General features: G+C 37.6%; 2 pseudogenes; both read right to left on the bottom strand.

The window, feature by feature from the left end:
• Nucleotides 1–10034: 10034 nt before the first annotated feature.
• On the bottom strand, nucleotides 10035–10714 carry LOC134738620 (ATP synthase subunit a-like; annotated as a pseudogene).
• Nucleotides 10715–10974: 260 nt separating this feature from the next.
• Nucleotides 10975–11652, bottom strand: LOC129017779 (cytochrome c oxidase subunit 2-like; annotated as a pseudogene).
• Between the last annotated feature and the right edge of the window lie 2282 nt (nucleotides 11653–13934).

The following is a 13934-nucleotide window of genomic DNA, read 5'->3' on the forward strand; positions in this document are numbered from 1 at the left end:
GGGTGCTAGTACACAATATATATATTTGCATTTTATTGCAGTAATATAAATTATTCCATTTATTGCTGTTTTACACTGTTTCTTAAAGGTGAGGTGAGACTGAATTTAAAACTATGATTATTTTTCATTAATGTACCTTCATTTCTGAAATGATTTCATGACATTTTGCAGTGTTTCCAATGAGTAAGTGATTTTTATTGTTTACTACTCTTTTTCACAATTTGACAGCTTCAAGTTTTGATGGCTTATTTTCATATATGTAAGTTATATTCTTTAAGTGTTGATGTCAAATCTATTAAACTTTTTTATTATAGTCACTGTTCTTGATTATTTGCATACAATTGTTACACTGTACAATCGTTTGAATATTCACATTATGATTTGTATTTTCTTTTTTTTTTTTTTTTTTTTGAGACTCAGTCTCACTCTGTTGCCCCAGGCTGGAGTGCGGTGGCCCGATCTCGGCTCACTGCAAGTTCCGCCTCCCGGGTTCACGCCATTCTCTGGCCTCACCCTCCCGAGTAGCTGGGACCACAGGCGCCCGTTACTGCTCCCGGCTAAGTTTTTTTGTATTTTTAGTAGAGACGGGGTTTCACCGAGGTCTCGATCTCCTGACCTCGTGATCTGCCCACCTCAGCCTCCCAAAGTGCTGGGATTACAGGCGTGAGCCACCATGCTCGGCCATTACGATTTGTATTTTTAAGTCTTGTTTAACTATTTCCAGCTGAGTTAATTATTTTAAAGGACATTGTCAGAAGTTTGATTTTTTGCAATTTTCCAAATAACCCAATATCTAACGACCATTTATTGAATTATCACATTATAAAATTAAAATGTGACTCCAAATTAATGTTGAGAGCTTCCTATCAAAGGAAAATTATGTTCTTAGAAATAAACAATTTGTTGTTATTTGTGTAGAACATCTTGAGTATTTTGATCAGGTGGTATTAAAGGGTAAACTGTCACCCTCCTACCAAGTAAACCTTGGTTGGCCAGTTATGACTATATATGAATGACTGGTATACTAGTTATTAATAAAATTAGACAAAAAGCTATAGAAATAAACCAAAGACTTTGGTTCATTTAAACACCTCTATGGTTTGAAGTCGATCGTACCCAAATAGTGACCAAACCACTTTAACAAACTGTATATTATCAAACTTTTAACATCAATAGAAAATTTTAATCATAGTAATGTTTACATTTAAATTTAGATCATAGTAATGTTACAATTTTATGTGGAAATAACCTTCAGAAGTAAGGGTATTTTGAATTATTTTACTGTAGGTCATTTCTGTTATAATAGAAAATACTATTAAAATGAAACGGTCTAACAAAAATATTTCTAAGTCTTGCTTTATCCCTCATGCACTTAAAACAGTAGAAGAAATTCATTCTCATCAACTACTTAGATAGCTACTTGGTTTTCTTTCCAATAAGATAGAACTTTTTATGTTTCTCTGTGAAACCAAAATAACTGCTATAAAATGAATGAATAGGTTTGAATTCATTACAATCTCGGAAAAAGAAGCACTTTCTCTGTCTACCTCTATTTTAGAGATGAGTATGAGAAAACAAACATCTCTGTTTTAGGTGACGTCGGTTCAGAGACTGAGTTTACTACACACTTCCTGACTGTTAAGTGATATACATCTCACTTTTCAAACCTAAAATAAAATTTAAATCATAAAAAGGAGTAAAAGAGTTTTGTTACTTTTTTTTTTCTTTTTTTTGAGATGGAGTTTCGCTCTGTTGCCCAGGCTAGAGTGCAGTGACGTGATCTCGGCTCGCTGCAAGCTCCCCTCTCGGGTTCAAGCCATTCTCCTGCCTCAGCCTCCTGAGTAGCTGGGACTACAGGTGCCTGCTGCCATGCCCGGCTAATTTTTTGTATTTTTTTAGTAGAGACGGGGTTTCACCGTGTTAGCCAGGACGGTCTTGATCTCCTGACCTTGTGTTCCACCTGCCTCGGCATCCCAAAGTGCTGGTATTACAGACGTTACTTTTCTTTTAGTTTTAAATGGCTAAAAATATATTTAGTAATTGAAAGTTGCCTCAACACTTGTCCTATGAATGATTTGGATCTTTTCTATTTTGCTTTGAGCCACGTGGCTAGGACTTTCTAGAGAGTTAAAAAATAATAATACTAGGGACTTAGATGAACTTTCACAGACTCATTTAATACACTTTGTAGGACATTTGCAAATTCATAAGAGCAGGAAAAGAAATAGGGATAATTGTCACCATTATCACAAATAATTATCCTTATGTGTGAACTTTGCATTGCATCTTTTTGTTTTCCCGATGTCCCTTGAGTGAAAGGGAAGGAGGATGTTGGTGTTTAATACAGAGCGTACCTGTTTGAAAGTTGAATGTCTAGAAGTGAATAATCAGTTCACATATTATAAGGTGGAGCATGTATTCGAAAGTCTAAAAGTGGTGTATATCCCAATTATGTTTTTTGTTGGTGCTGCCTCTGTGGAGTGCAGGTAACCTGATGTGAATATTCACAGATAACTAGGAAGCCTGGATCACAAGGTGGCACATAAAGAAAGGCTACAGTGTCATCAGTTACTTTCAAAGGATTTGGATAATTGAGCCAAGAATAGTATCTTTTTGGGGGGGCTTAAATAGAAGGTAAAGAGAAGGTGGTTAGGGCACATAAGGCAAAACTAATAATGGATTACTGACTGGACGTGGTCTGGAGATTCCACAGTTAAGATCTGGGGAGTGCTAGCAGTGAGCCAAGATTGTGCCACTGTACTCCAGCCTGGGCGATAGAGACAGACTCCGTCTTAAAAAAAAAAAAAAAAGAAAAAGAAAAGATCTTAGGAGTAACTATGTATTGGAGAGTCTCAGATTTTCTAACAGGAAGATAGTATCTTTATAGGGTAGATGGAGAATATCATCCCATAGCTTATTTAATAATAAAGTTTGTATATTGTTTCAATTATAAAGTGTGAATATTTGAAGTTTATAAAATGATATGGGAACCATGAAGATACATTAAAGGCAGTGTTCAGAACTTGTAGGAATTACACTAGGTTGCTAAGACATAGATTAGTGGAGGTGGGATGAGACCTCAATAATTTTTATGTCTTTTGAAAGATTTTTTGCCATTGGCACCATTCTGCTATTCTGCATATTACAGTCTAAAACATATACTTAATGTTTTGCTACTTTGAGAGATTTTGCTTTAATAATCTCAATAAAAGCTTTGCGTATATATGATTCACTTTTAAAAAAACTGTGTTTTGAAGGTTTTAGGTTTGCCATAAAATTTCAGTATTACAGGAGTTATAAGAATTTTCTTAAAATATCTGATTTTCTTCCCCTAATAATATCTTACACAACCGACTAAAAATATGAGATTACATGCAGCAGCCCCCCCATTCCTGTCTTCTTATGACATATTCTTTTGGACATGCCATATTCAGTTTTAATTTTCAGAAAACACTTCGGCATAATAGAAAATGAAAAATCTAAATTCAGAGTCTTGGATTCTTGGCTCAGCTCCATCTTAATTTTTTATTTGATAATTAAGTATTGTATGTATTTATGGCCTACAATATGATGTTTAGATACATGTATACATTGTGGAACATTTACATCAGGTGAATTAACATATCTTTCAACTCACATCTTTATCACTACTTTATGGTGAGAGCGCTTAAAATATACTCCACAATTTTGAAGTATATAATACATTATTATTAACTATGATTACCTTGTTGCTCAATAGATCACTAGGACTTATTTCTCCTATCTAGCTGAACCTTGTACCATTTAACAAATAAATCTTCTTTTTTCTATCCCGCCTCCTCCAGCCTCTGGTAACCATCATTCTACTCTTTACTTCTATAAGTCTGACATTTTTTACTTTTCACATGTAAGTGAGATCATGATGTATTTGTCTTTCTGTGCCTGACTTATTTCACTTTACATAAGATCCTCTAGATTTTTCTTTGTTTCCACAAATGACAGACTTTTATCCTTTTTAAAGGCTGAATAGCATTCCATTGTGTGTATACACTATAAATATGTATATAAAATCTTTATCCATTCATCCCTTGATATGCACTTAGATTGTTTCCATATCTTGGCTATTGTGAATAATGCTGCAATGAACATGGAAGTGTTGATATCTAGTCAACATACTGATTTTAACTTGTTTGAGTATACACCCAGAAGTAGAATTTCTAGCTCATATAGTAATTATATATTTTTATTTTTGAGAAACCTCCCTTCTGTTTTCCATAATGGCTGCACTAATTTACATTCCCACCAACATTTTACAAGTGTTCTCTTTTCTTCAAATCCTCACCAACACTTGTCTTTCATTTTTTTTGTAATAGCCATTCTAAAATGAGTAAGGTGAAATCTCATTTTAATTTGCATTTCCCTAATCAATGGTGATATTGAACACCTTTTAATATCTCTTCTGGCCATTTGTATGTCTTCTTTGGGGAAATATCTGTCCAGGTCTTTTGCCCACTTTTTAACAGGGTTATTTGTTTTATTGTTATTGAATTCATTGTATATTTTGTGTATTAGCTCTTTATAAGACATATGATTTGCAAATATTTTTTCTCAGTCTGTGAGTTGTCACTCTTCACTCTGTTAATTGTTTTCTTTGCTGTATAGAAGCTCTTTAGTTTGATGTAATCTCATTTGTTCTATGTGCATTTTTGGTCATATCTAAGAAATCATTGCCCAAACCAATATCATGGATCAGCTTTGTCTTTTTATGAGCTGTTTAATCTCAGCTTCAGTTTCAATTTTAAGAAATGAAAAGCCTAACTGAAATGATCTCAAATATTTCTTACGACACTGAGATTCTTTGAGTCTACAAATGTACTTTTTTATTAAAGAAAATCTTCTCTTTTGGTAACTTGCATGAAGTGCTTAGGTATAAGTTCATTCTTTTTAGCTGAAATGTCATATTGAGTTTAGGTGTCTTAGATAACCACCCAGTTGTTCCGTTTAGATGTTGTAGTGACAGGTTTCTGGCAAACTGTTTAGTATAGGGTTTGTTATTACCCCGTAAACACTCAGATCTTTAGATATTTTGATGATGGGCAAGTTTGACTCTGGGTGTATAATTGAATTTTCAGTGAGCACTGTCAAAATAAATATCTAACCACACCCTAAAATAGATTAACTGTTAAATTTTCAACAGTATCTTTTAAGCTCTTAAGTAAATAAAACAGAAAAGTCTTAGCCCTTTATTTAAATAGCTTTAAGATTTCAAATAGCTTGCTTTATTTAATGAAAACTTCAACAACTTGAAATGACTCGTACTTATCCTTTACCACCTACCAAAATATTATCTCTTCCAGCTTTAACACTCTCTGTAACCGAGATTGGAAGTTAAAGTGAGATAAAAACCAGTGAGTCAAAGCAACGCTAAGTCATTAGAGTAGCTTTTTCTCCTTTCTGTCAGCTGAACATGTGAATAATCACATCAAACCTAAGGGTATATAACCTGTATCACAGTGAATAATGAATGATTTAGTTCCAATTAAGAAGTTTCCTTTTTAAAAAGAACAAATTTAATGGCCCTCATGCATGAACTAAAGTTAGTTTGAAAACATGGTTTTGTTAAACAAATTTAAACTGCTTTTCCTTCACTTCTGAGGAGTTCCTGATATTGACTGGCCTTCCAGCTTTTAGAGCTTGCAACTTCCTCTTGATGTAGTCAGCCATGAAATCTGCAACTGATGGATTCAAGTTAGGATTTTGTTGTTCTTGTGCTTGGTCTTATAATTACCTAAGATATATCTCTGGAAGTTTTCAGTATAAAATCCACAAGATTTGAAGAACACATTCTATTTTGCCTATTATTTAAAAATACCTTGGGTACCAAACATGCTCAAGTGAATGAATGGTGTCCAGGACAAACCCCAGCAGGTATCCAGGCAATGGCCTCCCACCAGAGATCTTGTCAGCATGCCACTCTGAGCACTGTATGCCTTAGTGTCTTTCTGTCCTGATTTCAATGAAGTCTTTCTCAATAATGTCAGTTTTTATACTTTTTGTCCCAGTAGGACATCATGTGATGAATTTTCATGTGTTATGAATTCAGCCTAGGTATGTCTTAGGATTGGTTTAGAGGGAAGACTGAAGCAGGTGAAATGGCAACCCCTTGAATATACGTCCGTAATAAATTGAAAAATATTCAGCATGATTTAATGGTTTTTAAAATGGGAAACAAAATCTTTCTTGTTCATTAGAATCATTACATCAACTGAAGTCATTATAACTAAAGTCATCATTACATCAACTAAACTACAAAATATGGAATCTGATCTTCAGCAGGTGTTGGCATTTCTTTAAGTACATGTCTTCACTTCCTCAGTGCACTAACAGAGACTCAAGAATGACAAAGGGAAAAAAAGGCAAAGTTAGGAAAAAGGGAGACATTTTGTAATTGATGTTGGATACACTGGATGGACTATCCATTTGATACACCTTCTCATTGATAGAATAGGAAACTTCAGATTTCACAAAGGCAAATCATGTTTCATGAGAAAAAGCAACAGAAAAATATAGATAATCAAAATATGTTAGTTTTATGAAGAACTGTATTGTAGTTTGAATCTTTAATTAAATAAATGTTTTCTTTTGTATGTAAAGTAGAATTCAGCCTTTCCTAACTCATGACAGCAATGGGCTGAAGACACTGCTGGGCCCATCCTGCCACCTGCTGGGAGGACTTGTGTCCTCAAAAGCCTTGGTTTGGAAGGATGATTGGAAAATAGCTTTACACACCCACCCTTTACTGTGTTTTTATTCACAAAGCCTTAATATACCACCATACTTCATGTAGTTGATTTTTCATGTCTCTGATAAGTTTTTAAATGTCAGTATTCCTACTAAAGTCTCTCTCTCTCTGTCCTATGTTCTATGTTCCAGGGTGTATGAAGAAAGGGCTTCAGCAGAAACAGAGGCTGAAGCCTGCGTGCTAGGGGCTGAGAGGCCAGAGGAGAATGTGATGAGACATAGAATTGGTAGTGCAGGAAGTTGGAAGATCAAGTACCGTGATGTTGGTGCTGGCTGCTTGTGTTAAACTGCCTAGGTTTTAATCTACGGTAATTTTCACCCACCTGTGGGGCTCCCCTGGTGCCCCAGCCATGATGGGGTAACTGAACTGCCACTGGGGCCAAGTTGCCAGAGGCCCAGGATCTGGCACTTGGAAGAGTTCTCAGAAGCACCCCTGGATCAAATGAGGAGAAACAGACTTCATCCATACCTATTCCCATTGTATTTAAAGAAGTGAATATTCTCAGGGATTTCCACATTTTAAAAAACTTCTTTTAATTAAAACATTTAAAATAAAATACAGTTGAGGTAACAACCAAGTTACAGTTCTTCCAGCAGCACCCAGCCAGCGAGAGCCCTCAGATTTTAGAATTTTAGAAGAGAAGATTGCAGCCATGTCTGGAATTCAAAGAAGAACCAGTGAGAAGAGCTTGATAGAACTGATGGATGCTAAAACATCTAATATTAAAATAGAAGGGCAACCTTAAATGATAATATAAAATTATAATATTAATGGTAATTAAGGAAGCCATTAATGTTGAATTATGTATGTGTATGTTAAACCTATAAATAAAAATATCATGAACATTATACTGTCTGTGCTGGTTTCATTAATGCTAAGTTATAAAATAATTATTGAACTGTATGAATGACATTTAATAATATAAAATTATAAATTGCTATTGTTGAATAGAACTTTAAAGTTGAATAAAAAGAATAGATTATGACTAATATGTTAGACTTTGATAAAATATGAAATTTAAACATTTTAATAAAATGCTAAGTTTCCCAGTAGTATTTGTATGAAGTTATTTGAGGTGCTGTTTGTTCAACAAAGAATGTGACCACTACCACCACCCCATCGTACTCCTTCACTCATAAGACCAACCCCGCCTCCATTGCTAATCCCACTAATACACTCACCAAGACTTCAATTCCTGACCCCCATGTCTCAGGATACTCCTCAATAGCCACTGCCATAGTATATCCAAAAACAACCATCATACCCCCTAGATAAATTTAAAAACCCATTACACCCATATAACCTCCCCCTTAATTCAGAAAAATAACACACCCAACTACACCACTAATAATCAATATGATTAGTTCTGTGGCCGTGAATGTCATGATCAGGGAGATTTGAAGGGTGATTAGTACAGACAGGTAATGTTTTTTCGATAAGGGGGGCTTGTTAGATAAGTGGCATTGACTCACTATGATTATAAGAGGTAGAAATCAGGCTGTTAGTATTAGAAGGGGTGTCGTCAGGGGGTCAGAGGAGAAAGAGAGTAGCTAAATAGAATGTCATTGGCCTGGTTGAAAAATAACAGTGAGATAGAGCTGATAATTAGGCTGTGAGTGGTTATGTGAATTCAAATTTTACGGTTTTTAGAGAGTCATGTTGTTGGAAGTAGTATGATTGTAGGGATAAGTAATTTTAACATTGGAGTAAGTTTAAGTTATGTGTGTAATCTAGACCGTATGTGTTAGAAATTGAGACTAGTAGGGCGAGGCCCACTGCTGCTTCGCAGGCAGCAAAGACTAATGGTGATAAGTATGATGTTAATTAAGGGAGAGTGTGTGTTTAGGGGTATGAGGGTGTTTATGATGAATAGAGATAATATTATCCCCTCTAGGCATAGTAGGGAGGACATTAGGTGTGAGCAATAGATTAGTAGTCCTAACAGTGAGATAGTAAATGCTAATGTAATGTTTATGTAGATGAGGGGCATTTGGTAAGTATGACTATCATAATCTAATGAGTCAAAATCATTTGTTTTTGTTTAAACTACTTACCAATTCGACTCAGCCTAACCCTTTCTGGGATCGTTCATAAGTCAAACTTAGGATTAAGATGGTAACTAATATGAGTGATGATACAACTGTTAGTGGTAGATTGGTTGTTTGGAGGGCTCACGGTAGGGGTAGTAATAGGGCAATTTCTAGATCAAATAATAAAAAGGTGATAGCAATCAAGAAGAATTTTATGGAGAAGGGAATGCGAGAGGAGGATAGTGGGTCAAACCCACATTCATAAGGGTTGGACTTTTCTATGTAGACATTAAGTTGTGGTAATCAAAATGTGATGTTTATTAGTAATAGGGACAGGAGGGTGTTGACTGTTAGGGCTAGTGCCAGGTTCATTACTCTTTTTAGAGTGTTATCAAAACTAGTTAATTGGAAGTCAAGGGTACTGTCTATACTGAAAGAGTAAGATCCTCACCAGTAGATAGAGACATATAGGAATAGTCAAACTACATCTACAAAGTGTCAGTATCAAGCGGCGGCTTCGAAGCCGAAGTGGTGTTTGGATGTAAAATGGTATAATTGTTGGCGGATAAGGCAAACAGTAAGGAATGTTGACCCAATGATGATGTGGAGCCCGTGGAATCCCGTAACTACAAAAAATATTGAACCATAGATACCATCGGAGATAATAAAGGGGGCTTCAAAGTATTCTGAAACTTGTAGGAGGGTGAAGTAGATGCTGAGTAAGATTGTGATAAGTAGTGCTTGAATTGCTTGATTACGATTGTTCTCTATTAGGCTACAGTGAGCTCAAGTAATTGAAACTCCCGATGTGAGTAATACAGATGTGTTTAGGAGTGGGACCTCTAGGGGGGTTGAGTGGAGTGATGCCTGTTGGGGGTCAATGTCCTCCTAGTTGAGGGGTAGGGGCTAGGCTGGAGTGGTAGAATGCTCAGAAGAACCCAGCGAAGAAAAAGACTTCTGAGATGATGAATAAAATATTCCATACGGAAGGACTTTTTGGACGGGTACTGTGTGGTGGCCTTGGTATGTACCTTCTCCTACAATATCACATCATCATTGGTATATGGTTAGTGCATTGGTCAGTAGGCCTAGCATTAGTAGGGTGGTAGAGTAAAAGTGAAATCATATAGCTATGCCGGATGTCATTAGGAGGTCTGAAAGGGCCCCAGTTAGAGGTCATGAGCTGGGTTTTACTATGTGACAGGCATGTGATTGTTGGGTCATTATGTATTGTCATGTAGGTAGAGGCTCACTAGGAGTGTGAAAACATAGGCTTGAATCAGGGCTACAGCGATTTCGAGAATCGTCAGTAAAATCAAAATTGTGAAGATGATTGAGGTGGTGGGGAGGTTGACAGTTGATAGTGCTAGTGTGGCGCTTCCAATTAAGTGTATGAGCAGATGGCCTGCCGTAATATTAGCAGTTAGGCGCATGGCTAGGGCTATTGGTTGGATAAATAGGCTGATATTTTCGATAATAATTAGTATGGGAATGAGGGGTGAGGGTGTGCCTTGTGGCAAGAGATGGGCTAAGATATTTTGATTTTAAAGAGGAAGCCTGTAATTACTGCGCCTGCTCATAGGGGGATTGCCATGGCCAGGTTTATAGATAGTTGGGGAGTTGGTGTGAATGAGTGGGGCAAGAGCTCGAGGAGATTGGTTGTAGCAATGAAGATAATCAGGGATATTAGCATGAGGGATCAGGTTCGTCCTTTAATGTTACGTATTGTTGTTATTTGTTTTAGGGTGAGTTGAATTAGTCACTGTTGAGTGGTAATTAATCGGTTGTTGATAAGGTGTTTGGAAGCTGGAATCAGCATGGGGGGAAACAGACCGATTGGCACTGCAGCTGGCAGGCCTAGAATTGTGGGGGCAATGAATGAAGTAAACAGATTTTCGTTCATTTTGACTCTTAAGGATTATTGTGGTTTTGCATGTTAATAATTTTTAGTGAGGTAGGCAGATGGTAGTTTGTGTTTAGTACTTTTAGTTGAATGATGAGGAATAATGTGAGGAGTATTGATGCGATGATAGTGGGTCATAAGTTGGGTGTCTAGTTGAGGCATTTCACTGTAAAGAGATAGCAATTCTCTTAGTCTTTAACTTAAAAGGTTAATGCTGGGTCAGCTCTACAGTGAACCTTATTAAGAGAGTGGGCAGTAGCCTATAAAGTGGATACAGGTCCTATTTCGAAGATTTTTAGCGGGATTAGTTCTAGAACGATGGGTATGAAACTATGGTTAGCTCCGCAGATTTCTGAGCATTGACCGTAGTATACTCCTGGTCGTATGGTGGTGAATGTGGTTTGGTTTAGGCGTCTGGGGATTCCATCTGTTTTTAAGCCTAATGTGGGGACAGTTCATGAGTGTAGGACGTCTTGTGATGTAATTATTATATGAACGGGCTCCAATTGGAAGGACTACTCGATTATCAACTTCAAGAAGTCGAAGGTCACCTGGGTCTAAGAATAGTGGTGGAAGCATATAGGAGTTGAAAATGAATCCTCCATAATCGGTGTATTCATAGGTTCAGTATCATTGGTGTCCGACTGATTTAATGGTAAAAGAAGGGTCATTGATTTCATCTGTTATGTACAGGATACGTAGGGATGGAAGGGCAATTAACACTAGGATAATGGCGGGTAGAATCGTTCAAACAGTTTCTATTTCTTGGGCGTCTGTGATGTTAGTGTTAGTTTTGTTGTAATTGTTAGGAAGAGGGCATATAAAACTAGAAAGCTGATAAGAAAGATGATTATGAGGGAGTGATCATGGAAGGCGATTAGCTCTTCTATGAGAGGGGATGTGGCGTCTTGAAGACCTAGCTGGGCTCCGTGTGCCATTAAGATATACGGGGTTTAACCTGTAACTTATCCTTGACAAAGTTATGAAATAGTTTTTCTAATATCTTGTTGAAAAAGTCATAGGGGTTATGAGGCTGTCTTGAAACCAGCCTTAGGAGGTTCAATTCCTTCCTTTTTTGTCAAGGTTTTATGTAGACTGGTTCTTCAAATGTATGGTAGGCTGGAGGGCATCCGTACAGCCACTCTAGGTTAGTGGAAGGTTGCTCAATTATTAGGACTTTTTGCTTTGAAGCGAAGGCCTTTCAGGTTATGAAAATTATTAGCATTACTGCTGTCAGGGAGATGAATGAGCCTACAGATGATAAAATATTTCATGTGGTATATGCATCGGGGTAGTCGCAATAACATCGGGGCATCCCAGATAGGCCGAGAAAGTGCTGTGGGAAGAAGGTTAGATTTACGCCTACAAATATGATGGCAAAGTGAATTTTGGCATAAGCTTGGTCGAGTGTGTAGCCTGAGAATAAGGGAAATCAGTGGATGAAGCCCCCCATGATGGCGAACACAGCTCCTATTGATAGAACGTAGTGAAAGTGGGCCACAACATAATACGTATCATGTAGTACGATGTCTAATGATGAGTTTGCTAGTACAATGCCGGTTAGGCCACCCACTGTAAAAAGGAAGATGAATCCTAGGGCTCAGAGTACTGCAGTGGACCATTTGGTGTTACCCCCATGAAGCGTAGCACGTCAGCTAAATACGTTGATGCCAGTGGGGATGGCAATAATTATAGTGGTGGAGGTAAAGTAAGCTCGCGTGTCTACGTTTATCCCTACTGTGAATATATGATGGGCTCATACAATAAACCCTAGGAAGCCAATTGATATTATAGCCCAGACCATACCTATGTACCTGAATCGTTCTTTCTTTCCGGAATAATATGTTACGATGTGAGAAATTATTCCAAAGCCTGGTACGATGAGAATATAGACTTCGGGGTGAACAAAGAATCAAAATAGGTGTTATAGGATAGGGTCCCCTCCTCCGGCCAGGTCAAAGAAGGTAATATTAAGGTTGCAGTCTGGTAGCAGTATAGTAATGCCAGCGGCCAAGACTGGAAGAGAGAGGAGGAGTAGGACTGCGGTGATTACGACAGGTCAGACAAAGAGGGGCGTTTGGTGTTGAGATATGGCAGGGGGTTTTATGTTAATAATTGCGGTGATGAAATTAATAGCTCCTAGAATAGAAGAGACACCTGCTAGATAAAGGGAGAAAATGGTTAGGTCTACAGAGGACCCTGGATGGGAATAGTTTCCTGCCAAAGGAGGGTAAACCGTTCAACCTGTTCCGGCACCGGCTTCTACCATAGCAGATGCGAGCAGTAGTAGAAAGGAGGGGGGGAGGAGCCAGAAGCTTATGTTATTTATGCGGGGAAATGCCATGTCGGGGGCGCCAATTTTCAGGGGGACCAGTCAATTGCCAAAACCTCCAATTATGATAGGCATTACTATGAAAAAGATTATGATGAATGTGTGGGCTGTGACGATGACGTTGTAGATGTGGTCGTTACCTAGAAGGTTGCCAGGTTGACCTAGTTCAGTCCGAATAAGGAGGCTTAAGGCTGTGCCCAAGACTCCAGCTCATGCACCAAACAATAAATATAGTGTTCCGATATCTTTATGATTTGTTGAGAATGGTCAGCGGTTGGCGAACATTAGTGGGTAAGATGGCTGAGCAAGGCATTAGACTGTAAATCTAAAAACAGAAGCTGAACCTCTTTTTACCAGCCCTGAGGTGACTTTCATGTTGAATTGCAAATTCAAAGAAGCAGCTTCAATCCTGCCAGGGCTTCTCCCGCCTTTTTCCCCTTGCGGCGGGAGAAGTAGATTGAAGCCAGTTGATTAAGGTATTTAACTGTTAACTAAATTTTTGTGGGTTTAAGTCCCATTGATCTAGCAAGAGCTCAGCTTAATTAAAGTGGCTGATTTGCGTTCAGTTGATGCAAAGTAGGGTTTTTCAGTCCTTGGGTGCTGGAGAAATTAAGTATTATTAACTTACTAAGGGCTTTGAAGGCTCTTGGTCTGTGTTTAACCTAAATTTCTATGAGGTGGGTAGTGTAAGTGGAGAGATTGGTAGGAGGAGGGTGGTAAGGACAGTCAGTGTGGGGAGGAGTGGTGTGGATTTTGTATTTTCAAATTGTCATTTTATTTTTACGTTGTTGGATATGGGGAATAGTGTAATTGAAGCAAAGTAGATTAAGCATATGTAAAAATATAGGTTAAGGACAGTAATAATGGCTATGGTAGTGGGGATAATGA

The sequence above is a fragment of the Pongo pygmaeus genome, chromosome 19 (genome assembly GCF_028885625.2).
Source record: "Pongo pygmaeus isolate AG05252 chromosome 19, NHGRI_mPonPyg2-v2.0_pri, whole genome shotgun sequence".
NCBI lineage: Eukaryota > Metazoa > Chordata > Mammalia > Primates > Hominidae > Pongo > Pongo pygmaeus.